Genomic DNA, 15026 nt, shown 5'->3' with positions numbered 1-15026 from the left:
ATCTACTGCCCTAAGTGTCCATGTTTCAGCCCCATACAGAGCTATGCTCCAAATGTAGCATTTCACTAGTTTCTTCCTCAAATTTAAGTCCAATTTGCTGGTAAAAAGATTCTTCTTCTTGCTAAATGCAGCTTTTACCATGGCATTCCTGGATTTAATTTCACTAGTACACCTTCCATCGTCTGTTAACAAGCTACCCAAATATTTAAAACATTTTACATTCTCCAGTTGTTTTTTGTCTATCTTTATTGTCGTATCCTCTATTAAATAAAATTCCGGACGATGGAAAAAGTCCAGTAATTCTGCAAAAAGAAGTACTCTTATGTTCGGTAGTTGATTGGACAAAAATGACCTTCCTTATCAACTCGATCCATGTACTGAGATAAAGAATCCAATTCCATTGAACATGAGTCTTCATTGAGAAGACAAGAGTCGCTCAACTACTCAAGGAATGGCCCTCATTTATGACGTCGGAATAGCTCAGTCGGTAGAACGACAGACTACGTGCTGGAGGGTCGGGTTCGATTCCCGTCAAGGATAAGACTCTTCCTCTCCACACCGTCCAACCTGACTCTGGCATTCACCCAGCCTTCCACACTATGGATACCGGGGCGATTTATCCGGGAGTAAAGCGGCCTATGCGTGAAGCTGACCACTCCCATCTAGTGTCGAGGTCACTGCCCAATAGGTCTTCCTGACATATTGCTTAATTAATTAATTAAGCGGAGGGATAATTTTACTTTTTTCATGAAACCAAAAGTTCATTACCATGTTCATAACACACAGCACTGGTCCCTGTCCTGTTCCAGCCAAACGCGGTCCAAATCCTCTGATTCCATACCTTTCAGCCCCATTTAACTGCTTATATTATGACGCTAGACACAACAAGTAATATGGGAATATCTTCAGTAAAGACAATAGATGCTGGTATATGTCTTATCAACACCTATTGTCTTTATTGAAGATATTCCCATATTATTTGTTTTAACGACAGTCCTAATATAAGCAGTTGAATATTATACACACAACAGGATCCGGTCTATAAAGTTTACAGACTCATTTTGATACTTTCATCTGATCTACGCTTGTCTCAAAGTGAGCTCTATCCTTCATTGCGTTAGATAGGAATGTTGCATGGATCCTCGTCTTCTTTTTCTTGCTACAAGACCCACCCACATCTTCCACATTCATTTTATCATTGTGACAATATTTAATGGATAGTCAGAATTATGCAACCCGCTCCGGAATCCTGTTATTTTCCCTGTCAGTTCTTCTCAGTCCTGCGATCGCAGGCACCCTCAATCGGCCTTCTCTCCCTTCTGTCCGAGGGTGACGGAGTCAAAAGAAGACGCAAGTCTTTATTCTATCTAACTTGAAAACTTCCTTTCACAGAAAAGTAGCTTACTTTCCAGCGTACTAGTAACATGAAGTATTTCTTCACTATTAACTATCATAATCATTAAGTCATCATTGAATTTTGTTTTATGTTACATAAACTCTGTAGTTCACTAAGCAGTGATATGCTACTTTTTGAAAGAAGAATGTTGCAAAATTTGGCCAACTGTATCTCCTTGAGGCATGTAAAAATTCGGAATTAATTTATGCAAGACTACGAGAGAATAATAATTATTTTCCAAATCATTTCCTGTACTTTTCCTTGAAATAGCAGGATGTGAATATAGTAGCACGGTTCGTTTGGATATGAAATTGCTCTCACTTTATTATAATTTTGCACGCATGACTGATGCATAGGTTCTCCTTCTTCTATAGAAAAATGCCTTATTTGTGCATGTATCATGAAACTGTAAGAAAAGAGAAAGTTGGTTTTACACAGTTCATATTATTCTACACTTTATTTACTATATCAACGATTTTTTCATAATTGCTTACCTATAATAAATTGTATTATTTCCTAGGCAGTAAAATTGTTCACAACATCGACATCTCCTTGGTCAGAGGTACTGTTTTTCCGTGGCAGTTGACAAACACAATCCAGAACCTTTCCTCTAGTTCACCACATCATCTTCAATTCACTGCTGCTGTCCATCAGTAAGCATACTAACAAGTTAGAGTATGAAGATTTCACCTATAATTTATCTAATCCATTAGCAGTTGCAAAGATTAATGGCTTGAATGACTTGATATTATCATGCGAAGATGGTACGCGTGTAGAAAATAACGGGTCCTAGTTCGGATGGTTGGATTTATTAGCATTTCAGTTACACTCTCTCTCTCTCTTGATTACAATTAATACAGTGTTATCTTTGATTTATACAATTTACAGTTAACCTCCACGCTAGCACTAAAAATTTCCGTCTTCTCTAGTCTCCTGGCAACGGATCTCAACACAGAAACTAGCGCTTAAAATCTCTATGAGGTGTTCTTGTTATTTCGTCTTCAATCACTCTGTATTCATCCCTCCCCATTTTTTGGTTCCCACTTTGGGGCATAGGGCTGATTTCTCAGTTTCTTGATCATTTTACAGACGGTAGGGCTCCTTGGACTGATAATCGGCTCATCGCAAGCCCTCTACCTAAACACAGGACAACACAAACACAGAATAAACGCATACACACACCAAAATATCCATGCCTTGTGTGGGATTCGAACCAACGATCCCGGCTTCCGAGGAGCGAAGACAGTTCATGTCTTAGACCGCTCTGCTACCGTGACCGACATGTTCTCAATTAATCTCCACCGTTCACTAAGGACACGCTCCATTCTCGTCCTTGTACTTTCAACCGATGAACTCTCCTGCACTATTTTCCGTGATGGTTTTGTGTCCTTGACTCACGGCTTTTCAGCTATAACTACAAACGACCTTCACCGTCCCCTATGAACCTTCTGCCTGGAATCCATAGACAACATATTATTGCAGACGTGTTTATAGTTCTGTTATTTAGCGCTGGGCAAAGTGCAGACCACATTGAAGACAATTCTTTTGTTGTCAGAATTGTTGCGTAACATAGCAAAGGACTGCTTACCAATAATTTGTTTTCGCGGGAACTTATTTACCAGCCCGTTGCCTAGTAATGGATGTACGTGTATAAGTAAGAATATTATTGAATCTGGTATGGAAGAAGGTGATGGGAGGAGACGCCTACTCTGCTGTGTCCCGTAGAAAGAGTTAACCTCATCCTAACTTTCGTCACTTTATGCATTATGTGTTACCGACAGAGCCTGTTTAGTTCATTTTGCCACAAATGGAAGAGAGATATTCTATATCAAAACACAAGCATTCATATTTGACGTGAGCCATAACTTGTTTACATTTGATGTTTTTTGTCTTATCTAATTTTCGTTTTTCATTGAATAAAGCATTCTTCAGATAATTTGATACAATTATGGCTTTAAGAATTCACAGCTTTCCCATAAGGTCGGTATATAATGCAGACAGCAAAATCAGTCTACACAATATCTGTGTTGTTCATAATGTGACATGAAGCCTGAAAGCCGGAATAGTCCATTGCTAGGTAACGGCTCGGTAAACAGACACCCGTGAAAATGAGCATGCACGCTGCAATAGAAGAACCAGTTTCTAACAAACGGATCGGTAAACACACCATAATAAGAATATTGTTGGAAGCGGTGTTTTCTGTGGGGACCGCCCCGAGGTCAGCAGGTGCTGACAAACTAATGTCGAGTCGAATAATCCCAGCTGTATAAGAGCAGGAAGAGAAGAGNTGCGTGTGTGTTAGTAGAATTACGTATTTCATACTGGAATCATATTGGATAATTCGATTATAATTTATTTAGTGACTCTGTTTCAAATGCTAAGGTTAGATTTTAATCTCGAGCATTTAATGCAAGAGAACTAACCAAACAAAAAAAAAACATAAACTCCATGACATGAGTCCTCAGGCGAACTATACCGACCGAGCGACCGCCTCTTGTCGGCGAAGTTAGTGCTAACTTTAGCGGATAGGGGGTGTCGCGTGATGAGTGCAGCGAATCCCCACGGTCGTTAATTTCGGTTTTCTGGACTGTAGCCACTATTTCCTTAAAATAGCTCCTTAATTATCCACACGAGGCTGAGTGAACCCCGTTTCAGACTCACTACTTCTCAAGAAATCTGGTAACGGCAGGAATCTAACCCGGGACCTCTGGATCTGTAGTCATGAACTCGGACCAATAGACCACAGAGGCTGTCAGATGCAACATAACTATGAAAGATAAAAAATGGATTTCCCCTTTGAATTTAGATCTGCAGTAGCAATGTTCTCACAAATGCGAATATTCGAAGGATGAACCCTCATTAATATATTTCGTCATTGAAGTTCTCAGAACGGTGATGGTAAGAATACTGTTTTATAGGATGTGAAGTCGTGAAGTCTGGCACATCAGCAAAGAAATTTCTTAAGAAATTCCTGCGTCCTCTTTCTGGAGGGAAGAGTGACAGAACCGAAGAACCTTCTATCCTGAAAATGGAGACAACATATTCCCCTGAAAAGCAGGCAAAGATCTTCCAGACATCACGGCGTCACAACTCAGATGACAGTAATATTCATTTCGATCTTGTTAACTTTTCACTCAGTCTATCTTCTTCTCATTCTTTTTGATTCAGAAATAGTTTCTTACGTTCAACATGATGCCGTAAATAAGGCCTTGGCTAGACCAGTTTAGATTCTTTCTCGTTAAGCGAAACTGTTTTATTATCATAGCAAGTAATTTAAAAAAATGTGAAATGATGTTTAATGGAGGAAAGTAATTTTAATTCTTGACATATTTCCTTCTTACATAACTCGTCTAGAGATTCATGACTTGCAGATAAATATTATCCAGTGGCGCAAAAAAGAAATTATGTTTTTTTTTCTTTGCACTACAGCCTCAGTGGGCCTATGTCTACCTCCATGAACTTCTCCGTTCACTTGGGTTTTTCTAGATCTTACACATTCGGTAGGACTCCTTGAGCGGGTGATCAGCTAGTCGCAAAGCCTCTACCTGTACACAAACACAGAAAAACGCACACACACAAACTAAACATCCATGGCCTGAGTGGGATTCGAACCCATGATCCCGGTTTCCAAGCGAGCGAAGACAGTACAGGTCTTAGACCGCTCGGCTACCGTGACCGGCATTACCGCGTCTTAAGGGAGTGGAATCTTGACTATCCTCGTTGTTCTCCCAGATGATTCATAAAGTAATCCTTGACACAGATCGCACAGGGTGTTTCTAAACAATTGACTGCTGTTTCTAACAAGTTAGGCTCTCGTCGCATTTGGTAGCTTAAAAGGTTTAACTGTCAGTACAAATCCCAAAGAACATTTAAATTTTGGCGGCTCAATAGGAGTAAAGCCAAGGTACATTTAAAGGCGAAAATGAGATAAATTAAAAGAACAAATAAGAAATACAATGGCGGAAAATAACATATAGGGACATAAGAATATCACACCTGAAATAATGAATGAAAAAATGTTCTCATATACTTTAAGTTTCTTAGTAATTATTACGTTGCATTGTCCGTTCTCTGCCTATTTTTTTTTTACTCTTCTCAGATATTTTTCGTCGAATTTATCTTATTTTGCTGTAAATACAAGCAAAAAACAAAACGAACTTCGTGCTTTTAGTCGGCAAACGAACTATACCGACGGAGCGACATCCGCTTGTCGGCAAAGTTAATGCCAACTTTTGCGGATAGAAGGTGTCGCGTCGTCAGCGCAACGAATCCCCACGGCCGTTAATTGCTGTAAATACTGAGTAACACTATTTATCAGTAGGATAACATATCCTTCAGTGAACTATTCTACAGTAGAACCCGAAAATTCGCCTGGTTGTGCGAATTAGGAGGATGGCTTGCGGCGATAAAACTAATTAAATCACAAGTTCTTTAAGCTGGTTTTTACTGTAGACCATGTTTACCAAGGACACCAGCAACATCGTAACAGCAATCAGGCATACAATAACACCAAAGTTAATATTGCTTAGAAGCTGTATATAATTAAGCAAGTTCACTGAAGAGTGGAATAAAGTCTACCAGAAAATTAATATGAAATTACTAAATAACTGTCGAGAAGAGAAACCAACTTGGAACTCACATACATTTTTGCAGCAATAATGTTGAAGTCACAATATATTTTATTTAATGCAAAGTAAGTGCTAATAGGCCACTTAGTTCGCATATTAAAGCAAATTTTACATTATTTCAGCTAAATATACTTTAGCAGTTTAGTAATAAATATTCGCACATATTTCCCGTTATTATTCTAAAACTTAAATTTTAATGATACCTTGGAACTTTTCTTAGAATGACGCTATGAATGAAGCGCATATATTAATATTAAACTCATCGCAATTTCCGTCAGTTTCTCGTACCTCAGTGCCATACAGATTGTCGTAAAATTCATACTAAGATATAAAATTCTATTGAGCCATAAATTTCTTGCGATATTGCGGGTGTGTTGCTTTCAGCACATGACGTAGTGGGTAAATGAATAATCCCTTAAAGTTCAAATAACCTCTGCAGTGATGCGTACCTGTTTATGACTATATATTGTATATATATTTACGTGAATCACAACATGTACATATATTCCTATATTTGTACAGGCTTCATTTGAACTATTGTGTGTGCAAACTTCTATAAGCCGAGAAGTAAATGTTTATTTTCTAGTTTGATTCTGACTGTGAGATCCGACGGTTGTTTTATTACATTATTTTACAGTTCTCTTTCGACTACTACAGATGTGAAACGTCGAATGAACGATGGAAGGATGATTACGCATGATGAAGTTTGTTGATTAGGATGAAAGATATTTGTATGATTGTTTTGGTGGTTCTGACCCGTAATTTGACAGAAGGGATGGGAAAGCCGTCTGACTTTCATATAAGAGGATCTATGAAAAGTCTAGCCTGCACTTCTTATCTCCAGCGTAAACGTATGCCATCATAAATTCTATACTTTTCTCTGCGAAACAGGACATCATGCGTCGAGCCTCAGGTAATGACAACGAGGTACACGTCGAGCTAATTGGCTCATCCGTAACGATCCTGAATCGTGCTGGCGAGGGCCTGCTTTGAACCTCCACTGAGACCCGACTGTCATGATTGAGAGTTTTAACTGTTTCCTCCAATATCTCCAGGAAAATGCCAGGTCAACGTCTCAATTAGGTCAAACAGCTTCCTTCTATCTTGTTCAATATTCATTAATAAGCTTAGTATTTGATTATATAACATGTGAGATAAGTAGAAACTCATGAAATAATCTACAAATTAATAAATAAAGGTATATATTATAAATAAATAATGTATATTGTAATATATATATACTTCGTAATGTATATGAAAAACAAGCTCATATTGTCACCATAGCCATATGTGTGTATCCCATGATAAATATGGAACGGATAGAACCATTTATAATAATGTCTCATATGGATACAATGCTATCAGATGTCATAGTATTTTTGTGCTTTCAAACCTCAATACCATCAATTAAACAAACATTAGGGCCTGAGAACTTCTGAAGTGGGAAAGACAGCAGTACCATTTAACGCAGAACTATTAAAGTCCATGTGTTTGTGTATTCTCCACGGGATGGATCTTCTTTCTTCAGATCCTTCTCATGAGGAAAGTAGAACTGTAATACGATTATCATGCGAAAATTTTGTCGTTGGAAAACTGCTGTCGGTAATGAGCAGAACCATTTGCTTTTCGTTACAGACTTCCATAACATTATAGCAATATTATCCATATATGTTCTTCCACTTACCTACAGAAAGTATCAGAGACTGCCCTTTTACCGTCGTGAATTGGCACCTCCAGTCTCCTGGGGGGCTTCTCAATCCCTCCAACCAATTACAGTAATGACGTACTTAATAAGATCTCTTTCTCTCTCATTCTACTTGATTCGATTTCAATGACCCACCCTCTCAACCCCTTTCCTGTTGCTCCTACTACGGAGCATAGTGCATCTGTGAAAGCATTTCTTTCACTTCAATATTTTAATCTTAGACAGTGGGTCTGACGCCTTGGACGGGGGATCAGCCCGATATATGGTCGCTACTTACACACAGGACAACACAAACACAGAATAAATGCAGAGAGACAGACATGTCTCCGGTGGAATTGGAACCCACGATCCCAGTGTTCGAGCGAGCGAAGAGAGTTCATGCCTTAGAACTCGCAGCCACTGTGATTGGCTTATTATGATCCAGCTGGACGGTAAGTAACTTTTATATGTATATTACTTCATAGCTGAATAACGTCAAAAGATCTCAGTAGAAATAATTGATAATAAAATTAACTTTGAAGGGCCAATTACTGCTGAAGTATAAAAATCAAGGGAGTTTAGATCCTTGAGGCAGATGGGAGTCAAAAATATCAGACGAAGGGACATACAACCTAATTATTTCTAATAAAATTCTTATTGATAAATACATATTCATGAATGGAATTTTTCGACCTATTGAAAATGTGCATTTTCTCTACAGTTTTATTATATTGTTGTAAGTCGTTCGGTTGGGCCGCGCCATAACTCAAGCGGTTAGTCGCTGGCTTCCACCGCGGCGGCCCGGGTTCGATCCCAGGTCTTGTCAAGTGGGATTTGTGGTGGACAAAGTGGTGCTGTGGTAGTTTTCTCCGAATACTTCGGTTTTCCCTGCCAATCTTCATTCCACCAATTGCTCCACAATCACCCTCACCTAACATCTGGGGCTGGTACAATAGGCCAGAAGTGGCCGCAGTACGAGGAATGTGCGGTTCAGGTAAGAAATAACGCCGTGGAAAGAAGTTATCAAATATTAAGAATGAACTTTGGTACTGGAATACTTTTAGGACGCTTTCACGAACTAAGTTCCCTTTTTTACTTCATACTTAATAATTACAGAATTAACTCTATCAACAAGGCCATCCATAGCTCAAGCGGTTAGTCGTTGGCTTCCCACTGCGGCGGCCCAGGTTCGATCCCGTGGTCTGGTCAAGTGGAATTTGTGATGGACAAAGTGCCGCTGGGGCGGGTTTTCTACGAGTACTCCGGTTTCCCCTGACAATCTTCATTCCACCAAATTCTCCATCATCATAATCACCCGGGGCAGTCTACAATAGGCCAATCAATGGCCGCCGTGCCAAGTGGACCCAGCTGGACTCCACCCTCCACTAAGCGAATTAAAAAAAAATCTCACGCAGGAGAATTTTTTCCAGAAGAAGTTCTTTAAGAGGCCTTTTTTCTTTTGGTAATTTAAGGCGAGCTAATAATAGCTTTATGTAACATATGCCTTAAGCTAACAGTTTGTCAACTAATATAACATATTTGTGTGCCTCGTATGATTCATCTGATGAAAGACAATTATCTCCCTGGACATTATTAATCAACACTAAATTTGAGAGCCGCTGTGCTTTCTTAGAAGCGGGAATTGAATTTCTTAAATATTTCTTAAGAACTACATATTTCAAAATATTTAATAATTCCGTCGATTCGAAAAGCTGTTTTATACGTCGACAGATATACACTTCTATGTATAATTTTTCTTTTATACTTTCTGATACTGTACACTCCCAGTAACTGTAAGTTGTCCAATATAGCCTTACAGATTCATACAGTCGCTTGTTTGGAATTTTTAGCAGAACAATTTGCAGGTTTTTTAGGACGTTATAGTTAAAACCTGCCTTCAGATGTAGTTATAGAAAGTAAAGGAAAATACACATCTCACTAGTGTACATAATATTGCTTCAAATTCAAGAGTAAAATTCTCAACCACAGCTTTACCTGCAGTACTCGTTAAGACGTAAATTTGCAGGACAGTACATTGAGCATTCTAGGCCTTATTCACACCTTACACAAACTTTGCACTTACTATGTTCGTGTCGTTATAAATAGTGATTGAAACAACCAAAATGGTGATTCCCAATGATGTCACTTTCTTACGAAGTTTAATGAGAAATAACCTAGATTATTAGAAAGGAGTACAAACGGGCGTGAGAAAACACTGCGCAATGGCGCGCGTCTTGTTTTCATTTGTATAGGTTCTTTGCATTTATCTCTCACAGGAAATGCGTAATATTAAAGCCGTCTGTACGTGAATTGGTACTGTGGCGTATAGACACTTTTCTAAGTGATGACTCTGTAATCATCGGCCGTTGCTACGTAACGTCTTCTAACTACAGGAATGCAATAATAGAATAACGGTGTTTTCTTGTGGTCCGCGCCGCTGCCGATTCTTGGAACGGCTGGTAAACACGTTCTCGCTGCAAACGAACACGAGCCCAACAATAGAAGAATGGTGTTTCCTAAGTGGTCCGTGAGGAGCTAGTATAAAAAGGAACATAGTTGACAGTTCAGTTGTGTATGGGAGGCTCTGAAAAAAGTTAGGTTAGTTGAGATCTGTACTGGAGATTGTGAAGATAGAATCTGAAGCTGGAGTATTTTCTCTGTTAGAAGCCGTTGCTAGGGAACGGCTGGTTAAATATAACAAGCTGGAAAAAGCTTAACTGGTGCTGTGGAAATTGCGTATTGTGGAGATTAGAGGTGGTGCTGAAATTGCTTGTAGTTCCGAGTCGTCTGTATAAGTGATCAGTAAAATCACTCACCAAATCAGACCCATCTTTAATCATACTCATTTACCCTTGACAGTATATATAACTTCCAGAATGTTAACACGGCAAATTAATTTTTCTTTGGACTCTACAGTTACAATTTATATTCCACATTAACATTAGATGCAAATGGAGATTTGTATGAGATGTCTTCAAAGTTTATCATTCTACAAATTATGAATACAGTATATTAAATGAAGTTTAATTAGGACTGAAACTTCTGTATGATTCAGTTTAAAATATATTGTATGTTTAAATAAATATGTGATAAAACGTCCTCATGTATTATGATCCCTGCGATGTTTCCATTAACAACAATTTTGAAGTACAAAACAAAATAACTCAAAGGATAGCGATTGGATGCAACTTTTCGAAGAAGGCTTTCGGGAACATGTATGTTCGAAAGTTGAGGGCATCGTCCTATTCTTCTTTAAAGCTGATTTGATACCGATACAACGTCATAGCAGATCATTTCAATTGCCAAACCATTTGCTGAGAAACGTCTTCGTGGTAAACCTGAGAGGTCAGGCCTCCGTCAACATGTAGAATAGTTCTTATTACTAAGACTGACATACCACAGAAATATGAACAGAAATTTCAGGGTGATGTGTTTAATATATCGGCTTCGTTCTGAGAGGCATCCGCTTCTAGTTTCGACAGAAATAGACTGGCACAATTCACGGCTTTCTTCGGCCTATTTTAAGATAATATATAAGGCCTTGCAGTTTACGTCCACATCTTACCCACTTTACCTTTAGTAACCAGCATATTGTTTCTCGTGTGAGGTCAGTTGTGAGCAAAGTAAACTGAGCATAAATTTGTGGTATTGCTTCAGATGTATAATATACAGCTGGGATGTATACAACACATTAACTGGCCTACTGCAGGACACATAATCTTCATTCAGTTGTGAATACTTTTTCACATAGTTTCCTTGATGTTAAGGAACCAAATGCCCAGTAGGGTGAAGAATTTTCACTTCTCTAATTGTCCAGACTGGCTCTGGGGTCCACCCAACCTCCTATACAATGGGTACCAGGGACTCATTCCCCGGGGGTAAAGCGGCCGGGGCGTGAAGCTGACCGTTCACCTCCAACTAGCGCCAAGGTATAGAAAATGTGGATCTATACATCCACTTCTCCATACTTCTCCATAACGTAGTGCCTAATTAGTTAAGCTAAGGGACAACTTTACCTTACCTTAAGGAACCAAAAGTCAATAACAAAATTTTCCACTCGACTTAGTCTTTCACAACTTTCGTCCTGTTCACATCTTCAGTTCTTTGAGATCCCTTCTAATATTATGCATGACCAGGGCTGTGCCATAGTTCTGGAGGTTTGTAGCCAGGTTCCAACTTCACAGACCTAGGTTTGATCGTAGGTCATATATATATGATTTGTGGAGGAAAAAGTTCCACTGAGGCACGCGTCTCCAAGTACTTCGGCTTCCCCTGTCAATTCTTATTCTAAAAATAATTCTATGTTCATTAAACATCCTGTCATTGACAATATACAGTCACGTTACTGGCACTGACATAAAATAAAACACCAAAATCTATGTCTGGGTTCCTCAAGCGAGCTCGTCCGTTGAGATCTGCAGGTGTTCATCTCTCACGGAAAAAATTTCTGGATGAAGCAATGAATGCTTATCTCAGACGAAATGCCATGGCGGAGATAACTTGTTTAGCAAACACTGGAACTTGACTGACAAAGAAATATGAATATTTATTGTAATTAGACTTATATAAACATAAGTCTACGTGTATGTACGGCAGTGGCATAAATCAACAATGAAGAATTAAGTCTTCTGGGATGTGGTACCGTGTAGATATTGTGTGAATCGACGTTTCGGAGAAACGTATCGCCTGCATCTTCAGGGTAGAAAAATCTGCGAGCGAGAAAACATCGTGAGGACATGGCTGCAGACTGGTTACTCACTCGCAGATTTTTCTACCCTGAAGATGGAGGCTTTACGTTCCTCCGAAACATCGATTCACACAATATCTACACTGCACCACATCCCAGAAGACGGCATTCTTCATAGTCAACGCCCCTGAAAACCTCAAATCTGACATGTCAACAATGTCTACCATTACCCTAAATTGCTCAAATTTTGTTACGGTGATCTTCACCATATTTATATTTGTCTTTAAGTTTTGTCAATTTCCTCTGTAAAGTTACAGAATTCTTTAGTTAGGGATGGACGGGCATTTGTTTTGCTGATGTTGTGATTCTACTCGGTGATAATATTGATACCATAAAGAAAAACGCACAAACTTTAATTGACGCAAGTAAGGGGGCTGTTCTAGAAGTAAATACGGAGAAAACTAAGTATATGTTGCTGTCTTAAAGATAAGTAACAGATGTTCTGAAAATGTGGCATAGTTCAGATATTTGGGAACGACGATAACAAATCAAAACCTGATTTAGGAGGAAATTAAGAGGAGATTGAACTCGGGTAATGCTTGCTACCATTCAATCCAGAACCTTCTATCTTCTCGTCTGCTGTCCAATACATAAGAATTGGAATATACAAAACTATATTTTGCCTGTGGTTCTGTATGGGTGTGAAACTTGGTCTCTGATATTAAGGGAGGAACATAGACTGAGGGTGTTTGAGAACATGGTGCTGAGGAGAATACTTGGACCGTAGAGAGATGAAGTGATTGAGGATAGGAGAAACCTACATAATGAGGAGCTTCATAACTTGTACGCTGCTCCAAGTATAATTAGAATTATCACGTCAAGGAGGATGAGGTGGATACGGCATGTAGCACGAATGGGGGAGAAGAGGAATTCATATGGGATATTGGTGGGAAAACCAGAAATAAAGAGACCACTAGGAAGACCAAAGAGAAGGTGGGTGGAAAATATTAAAATGGATCTAAGAGAGATTGGATGGGATGGTATGGATTGGATTGATTTGGCTCAGTATAGGGACCAGTGGAGAGCATTTGTGAACACAGTAGCTGCAGAATGGGCGGCTCCATGAATAAATAAGTAAGTAAGTAAGTAGACCGCGCCATAGCTCAAGCGGTTAGTCGCTGACTTCCCACCGCGGCGGTCCGGTTTCTATCCCGAGTCTAGTCAAGTGGGATTTGTGGTAGACAAAGTGGCGCTGGGGCAGGTTTTCTCCGAGTACTTCGGTTTCCCCTGCCAATCTTCATTCCATCAAATTCTCCATCATCATAATCACCCGGGGCACGTACAACAGGCCAATTAGTGGCCTCTGTGCCGAGTGGACCCAGCTGGACTCCAGCCCCACTAAGCGAAAAAAAAGCAAGTAAGTAAGTATTCATTTATATCTCCTAAAATGTTTACTATTACATAGAGGAGTCGTTAAACTATAAGCAAAAGAAAAAGGAGATTGAAAATCGTCAAGGATGTTTGTCACGAATAAAAGAAGCCTTGAGCAAAGATATTCATAAATCATATGACCTTCCATGCAGGTGGTTAAGTTGTCTCTACTGTTTATAGAACTGACAGTGACACTTGTTTCAAAAAGTGTGTTGTGACTTGAGTATCCTGTGTTTCACATGTTCTGACTGAATAATGGAAGGTTATGTTTCTTGAAATTACTTCTGCATGTCATCTGAAGTACAAAGATATGTGCACAATAGCAGAGGCCACAGAATTTAAGACAGAGATATAGCTAACATTACCTAGCTTCAACGAGAGACAAATGCCATTATTACAGACGCTGTATTATAAAATAGGCACGTGTATGGGGGGCACGCGTGACGAAAGTAATGGGATCTAGCTCTGGTGAATGGATTTACTAGCCCTTCGTTTACAATTTCTCTTAATTACAATTGATACAACGTTATCGCTGATTAACACATTTTCCAGTCTACCGTTGAACACCCACTAGGATTCTCCGTCTTCGCTAGTCGTCTTCTGTCAACGGATCTCAACACAGAAACTAGCACTCCAAATCATTATGAATTCTTCTTGCCATTCCTTGTTCAATCATCCTGGAACTTTAGAACACTACTAAAATCTCTCCTGGAATGTAAGTGGAATCGTGTTATACAACCGAGGCACGGACAACACAGAAAACACATTTATAATATTGCGTAGCGCAGACCACACAGAAAACAAGTCACGTGATATGTCACTACTCTTGGAGTGTGACGTCATTGCACCTGCGCGGAAGTGTATTTATCGAGCCGTAGTCTAGAAGAGGTTTGCTTAACCTCTTTGTTTCATCGTTGGTGCTTATATTACCTATAAACCGCTGCTCTTGCATGGGGCAAATACGCCACAATATAACACATTTCAAGGTTTCTAAAAAAGAAACAGGATTTTTATACGACGTAATTACGCGATGTTAATGAATTTTTTGTCGGACGTCTGAGGCTATGAAGTGGCTGAATCTTTATATCATCTGCAATGTGGCGGGACTCGCGAAATGATGATGATGTTACCTGACTATCGTCTATTCATATCTCCTAGTGAATTAATTGCACAAGGGCATTGCAGATTTGCATTAAAATT

Source organism: Cryptotermes secundus, unplaced genomic scaffold (assembly GCF_002891405.2).
Source record: "Cryptotermes secundus unplaced genomic scaffold, Csec_1.0 scaffold236, whole genome shotgun sequence".
Classification (NCBI taxonomy): domain Eukaryota; kingdom Metazoa; phylum Arthropoda; class Insecta; order Blattodea; family Kalotermitidae; genus Cryptotermes; species Cryptotermes secundus.
The sequence above is the reverse complement of the archived record's forward strand: the minus strand, read 5'-3'. Positions refer to the sequence as shown.